Below are 7380 nucleotides of genomic sequence, written 5' to 3' on the forward strand. Positions count from 1 at the left end.
GGCTAACTTGGGACAGTTTTCAACTTTGACTTGAAATTCAGTTCCATTATTATTTTAATAGTTTATTTCTCCTGTGCTCAAAACTTAGGTCTTCAATAATACTTCAAATATATACATTCAATTTCATCATTATTCCAACTTGTTCTGCAGAGGTTGGGTAACTTGGGACACCAATATGATTTGCCTGAAATAATACAATTGAGTGGTTGAAGGCTAACTTGGGACATTAGATTTTGAATAATATGTTTCATATTCATAATAAAAATACTTCAACTGTAAAATAATTGAATAATTGATAGAATAATTGTGTGTAATAATTGAGTGTTCACAATAGAAGTTATTAAAGGCTCAATTTCTAGGTTGGAAATAGAAGATTGTTATGACTGTAAGTCATAACTTAGATACTTAGAAAGTATCTAAGCTGTTAATCAAATGTTCAAAACGTTATTAAATATTTTCAATGATGTGTTCCCAACAAATCTACAATGCCAGAACTCGCAATGAATTGCACAGACAGCTGGTAAGTTGGAATTGGAGGGAAGGGGTTAAACTGTCCCAAGTTAGACTACTGTCCCAAGTTATCCGGTTTTACGGTACGGATGTCATTACTCAATCAGGTAATATACAGGTAATTAACAGGTAAATAATTGGATTTTCTAAATAAATTTATTTCTTTTTTCAACACAACATTATCACACAAATACCGTACATGAAGAGGAAAACATGACAGATACAACATGAACCTGAAACAAGGTTAGCTCACCAACTTAATCAGAATGATAATATAACGAATATATTTGTACACAGTAAAAGAATCAATATTATAGATTTATCAAGAACCGGAGAATGGGTGGTGTGACACAACAAGCATAATACATAGTTGTTCGAGAGTTTAAGAAAAAGAAGAAGGAGAAGAAGAAGAAGAAGAAGAAGAAGAAGAGAAGAAGAAGAAAAAGGAGATGAAGAAGAAAAAGAAGAAGGAGAGGAAGAAAAATAATAAGGAGAAAATGAGGAAGATGAAGAAAAATAATAAGAAGGAAAGCTAGGTTTGTATGTTATTTAATTTAAAGTGATATATCGAGTTTCTAGAGTCACTGTTGCTTGAACAATGCTACACATTATTTATTCTTTATTGATACAATGATACACATTACATAATAGGCTACTACACATTCATAGAGATACTAGAATGTTTAATTATAAGGAAACACTATTGTACCCTGAATCCAGTTACAGTACACACACACTTACATTGTTAGACTTTTTTATTTTTTGCCGTCCTTATGAATCAAACATCATCTGTTTAATCTAAAACAAAAGGGACGGCAAACAATCTAAAGACCCATGTGTGTATCAAATCAAACACAAATAGTTTCCGTGATATGTCCTTTCAATTTTGAAGGTATCTCCAAGGTACTGTAGTGATTATAAGAGAATATTATTTTAATATTTAACACCAATATGGATATTCTAAACTATCACTAAACTATCCTCCAGGTACAATGTAGCCATTGAATATAATAGAATGCATATTTATTATAATAGAATAAAATATGTTTGCGAATTTCTCCCATATCTTACAATGTAGGTGAGCAACTCGGTGTGTCACATTCAAGTATCATAAATATATAATAATATTTATGTAAACAGCTGTTCATGTAGTTCCCATGCTACAAAATAATTATTTTCTCCTTACTTCGTTACTAAAGATATTTTAACTTTGTTTATTCTGTGATAATGCTATTGTTAAGTTGTGTCCTTTCAATTTTGAAGGTATCTCCAAAGGTACTGTAGTGATTGATAGGACAATATTAATTTAATATTAAACACTAATATAAATATTCTTAACTATCACTAGCCTACCTCCAGGTACAATATAGCGCCATTGAATATAATAGAATACATATTTATTATAATAAAATAACATATGTTTGCCATTGTTTTGTGTTGTTTCAATTTTGAAGGTATCTCCGAAGGTACTGTACCCAGGCAGCACAGAAATGTTGAAATAACGTTAGAAACACGTAATACCTTAACGTTGAAAAGACGTTTAAATTCAACGATGAAAACACGAAAAAATGTCCGCCGTTTCCACATTATTTTCAACGTTGAATAATAGTTGAAAAAACATTGTAACAACCATTATTTTCAACTATAAATAGACGTTGAAAGCACGTCGTGACAACCATTATTTTCAACTATAAATAGACGTTGAATTAGCCATACTTTTGAACCGGTACCTTATCAATTACATGGTAATATTTCTAAAATAACTAATTATAATAAATACATATTTATTATAATAAAATAACATATTTTTGCCATTGTTTTGTGTTCTTTCAATTTTGAAGGTATCTCCGAAGGTACTGTAGTGATTAATAGGAAAATATTAATTCAATATTAAACACTAATATAAATATTCTAAACTATCACTAGCCTACCTCCAGGTATAATATAGCCATTGAATATAATAGAATACATATATTTATTATAATAAAATACCATATTTTTGCGAATTTCTCCCATATCTTACGATGTACCGTAGGTGAGCAACTCTGTTACAATGAGCAACTCTTTGTGTTACATTCGAGTATCATAAATATATAATATAACATATATGTAAACTGCTGTTCATCCAGCTCCCATGCTGTTTATTTTCTAGTTACTTCATTACTAAAGACTTTTCAACATTATTGTTTATTCTGAGATAATGCCATTGTTTTGTGTTCTTTCAATTTTGAAGGTATCTCCGAAGGTACTGTAGTGATTAATAGGAAAATATTAATATAATATTAAACACTAATATAAATATTCTGAACTATCACTAGCCTACCTCTAGGTACAAGAAAGACATTGAATATAATAAAATACATATTTATTATAATAAAAAAACATATTTTTGCGAAATTCTCTCATATCTTACGACATAGGTGAGCAACTCTCTCTCAAGCTGCGTACAGATTTACGCGCCGCGAACATGAGCAATTCACTTTTAATCAGCTGACTATATCTGTATTTTTACAGTAACGGTAAGATACAGATATTAAAAGCTAGGCATCAGCTGATTAAAAGTGAATTGCTCATGTTCGCGGCGCGTAAATCTGTACGCAGCTTGAGAGAGTTGCTCACCTATGTTGTAAGATATGAGAGAAATTCGCAAAAATCTGTACGCACCTTTACAATGAGCAACTCTGTGTGTCACATTCAAGTACGCTATCATAAATGTATAATATTATACATTATGTAAACAACTTTTTATCTAGCTCCCATACTGTTTATTTTCTGGTTACTTTTTTATTAGGGACTTTTAAACTTTGTTTATTATATTATGTTGTTAAGATGATTAACATTAAAATTCGATTTTCAAACATCTGAACATCGTCGTCAATTATTATTTTCTCACAGAGTCAATAATATAAATATATAGTAAAGAATACATTATTTTTATCTATACTGTACATTTTGTTATGATTATAATAGAATATAACTTTATTAAATTTAATCAAAAAATACATTACTATTTAATACAATACATTAGTAATAAAATAATTCCAATAATAACTAGATTCTTATAATCTTGAAAATACGTTTTTCTTTAATATTCATTTACTTTGAATTTTCTGTACCTCAGAAATAGAAGGGCGTAAGTTTGAAACGGCTGATTTTGCAGGAGAGCCCAAAAAGTATCACACTCCCAGCCGGAGCTGAAAGAGCGTAAGTCGAATCAGCATTACACTTACTTGTGAGTTCAATGCTCACTGGACGTACACTCTTTCATCTCTGGCTATCTTCAGAACAATCAACTGCAGAGGACTTACGTTATCTTGAATCTAATGCCCGGTTTCACCAACCTTGATCAAATATAGCCTAGCCATGGTCAATTAGACCATAGTCAAAATTTGATCACTCGTTCAAACATACAACTGTTCCACCAACCTCGGGATTGATCAAAACTCCGTTGGTCAAATCTGAACATGGTCAACTCTTGTAGCTGTACTTTTCTGAAGTTGGCTAACATGTTTGCTGGCTTGCTATTGGCTACATCTGATCTCGATGGATGTAAATTAATGAGATATTGCAATTTTTCAAATGCTAATGAATTAATGATTATTATTAAACGAAAATTCAAATTGAATTCTGTAATATAGTAAATATAGTAACACTCCATGAAACTTATTAATATCAGTTTCGCTGTTCATATTCAGAGGATAATTTGCGCTGAATGCTCTTTTTACTTTACCGTCAGGCCGTCAAAAATTCAGATTACTGTAGTCTACTTTTTTCTTTAATAAATTACAGTACTGATTTTTCTTCGTATTTATTATTTCGGGGCAGGCCTTCTGGGCCCCCTTCTTATATACGCCTCTGGCACAGACGTTTTGTATAGTTACACATCTACATTAATTTATAATAATATTTCAAATATGAATTGAATACTTTCGTACAAAGAGATTTACAAATCACCATCAATTTTTAATTTTTTTTATGAACAAAAGAACATTCCAATTCTAATGAGGTATATTGAAGCAGCAAGGTTGATCTAAGTATTGAATAATAAAGGCCTACTGTTTAATAAAAGAGTAAAGCAAATCTTTTTCAAAATCTTCCTTTATTTTCTATACTATAATAATTTACTAATTAAAAGGTTCCGAGAACAAACGTAATAAATAACTTACTACAACTATTCAATCGCACTAAAAACTTTTCAATTTTTCATTGTGTCAAAAACCTAGTAACCTACAAACAAGCAAGGAAATTGATCGAACCAGTCTTTTGACCGTGTTCAAATAATCTGATAATCACCTGTTCGGCGGCAATCAAACTTAACCATTGGTTTAACCGTGGTTAAACTTAACTGGTGTTGGTGAAACGAATGATTATTTCTGATTTGACCAGCTGATAGACTTTATAACCATGTTCAAATGCCTTGACCAAGGTTGGTGAAACGGGGCATAAGAGTTCGAAAATTTGAACAAGATATACTAAAAACTTACGTATCTCTTTCCTGTATAGGGCTACTTGTAATATAAATATAAAAAAAATAAAAAACACCAATAACCCCATTTTTGATAGAATCATGCGAATTTAAACCCAAAATTTACAGTCCTAGTTCATAAAAACATATGAATACATTAACATATGATCAAAATAAGAATCTTCCAGTAGTATTTATTTATTTAATTCAAATAACTTGAAAATGGCATAAATGACCGAAACATGTTGTGATAAAATATTTAAAAAAAGGGTACTGAGATTTTTATTTTCTTTATATTTATAAAAACTTACGCTCTCAAGCTCTGAGGTACATTTTTTAACACTTGAACTGTGTTCAAATCACATGTGCCAGTTCATGGACAGACACACATCTCAGTTTTCTGAAATGATCTTCTTGGCTGCACCTGGTTACGAATTTATAATATTATTATTATCACAATAATTACTGATATAGTTCCACCCCATGTCATAAAGGGCTGCTCTGATTTGTTTGTAGAACCACTTGAGTTCATCTTCAATCTAGCATTGAAAATATCCAGGTTTCATGCCGATTTCTGAAAGTAATCTGATCTGATTCCCATTTCCAAAGCTAGAAGCAGACAATCTGTTCAAAACTAATGTCCACTTTCTATTATTAATTGTTTTGAAAAATGTAGTTATAGAAAAATATTCAATCATATAGAATGGTGGATTGCTGATAGCCAGCATGGAATTTTTCCAGGCAGATCTACAGACTAACTTATTGGTTTCTGGAGTGTTTTAGCTTGTCTTAATGCAGTAACTCGAGTCGACTCTTAAAATAAATTGTCTCTTTGATGCTTAAAAGAACACGATTCTATTCGAGAAATATTCATAGTTTGGTTTTTACTGTCAAGCGCCAAAGGGTGAAGCTAATGCCTAGGAGACTGGATCCTGAGAATATCAAGTATATCAAAAGGAAATTGGGCTTCCAGGATAGGGAGGTTGGAAAGCGATCTATAGAGACTTGGATATTTTCGCAAAACTGATACCACTATGAGAACTAGCGACAAAAACTATCCTGTATAGGATCTTTCTGCAAAGATTTTCAAAACATTACGCAGAAGAAATCAATCAAAATCAAAAAAATTTGATTGGTTCTTCAACAACAATAATTATACAAGAAAAAAACAAACTTTCAGCAAAAATATAAGAAACCAATCACCTGCAAGGAAAATCCTGTGTGTAGGTGAGAGTTGCTAATACAAATATTCAATATGAGTCATTAATAACTTACATAAGATGAAATAAGATATGATATAATATAATAATAAAAGAAGATAATGATGATTGAGTGGAATAAGGGTGAAAGAAAGACAGGAGAAAGAATGAAAAGAGAAAGAAAGAGAGCTGGCAAACATACTATTGAAACAAAGATAAGAGTCACTCAAAAAGTATGTCCTCGATTAAACTGGAAATTATCCATTCAATAGTTAAGCAATGTAGCAGAATTTTAATTAATATGCTTCATTAAGCAATCTGGAATTTTATTGATTAATTTATTAGCTAGTTGAAAGTATTGTCTCCGGCAAACATTAAGATCCATTCTTATATTTTAAAACCTATTTCTGGAAGGTCGTAAATTGAGGTTTTGATTCACGGAATAGAAAAATATCTTTATTATTTCTAATTAAAATTATAAGGTTTTTAATATATAATTGACGGACTGTTAACACTTAGAACTCATTGAATAAATAGTTGGATAAAGACGAAGTTCACCTAGAATAGTTTTAATAATGTGTTTTAAAGCTTTTTAAAATGTGCATTCAAAGCACCCCCTAAGCCCAAATGCCATATTATAGTACAGATTGAGCATAATTATAAGTAGTAGATTAGCTTTGTTATTCTAAGAGTATTTAGTTCTTTGATTTGATGAAATTTGTAAATTAGAAATCTTATAGTTTTTTGCTCTTGTCAATATGGCAGTTCCACCTTAGATAAGGATCTATTTTATACCTAAATATTTAACATTATCTTTTATATTAATTCATTGAATAAATAGTTGGATAAAGACGAAGTTCACCTAAAATAGTTTTAAAGCTTTTTAAAATGTGCATTCAAAGCACCCCCAAGCCCAAATGCCATACTATAGTACAGATTGAGCATAATTATAAGTAGTAGATTAGCTTTGTTATTCTAAGATTATTTAGTTGTTTGATTTGATGAAATTTGTAAACCAGAAATCTTAGTTTTTTGCTCTTGTCAATATGACTGTTCAACTTTAGATGAGGATCTATTGTTATACCTAAATATTTAACATCATCTTTTTTATCCATCCATTGAATAAATAGTTGGATAAAGACGAAGTTCACCTAAAATAGTTTTAAAGCTTTTTAAAATGTGCATTCAAAGCACCCCCCCCCCAAG

The sequence above is a fragment of the Nilaparvata lugens genome, chromosome 9 (assembly GCF_014356525.2).
Source record: "Nilaparvata lugens isolate BPH chromosome 9, ASM1435652v1, whole genome shotgun sequence".
Taxonomy (NCBI): Eukaryota; Metazoa; Arthropoda; class Insecta; order Hemiptera; family Delphacidae; genus Nilaparvata; species Nilaparvata lugens.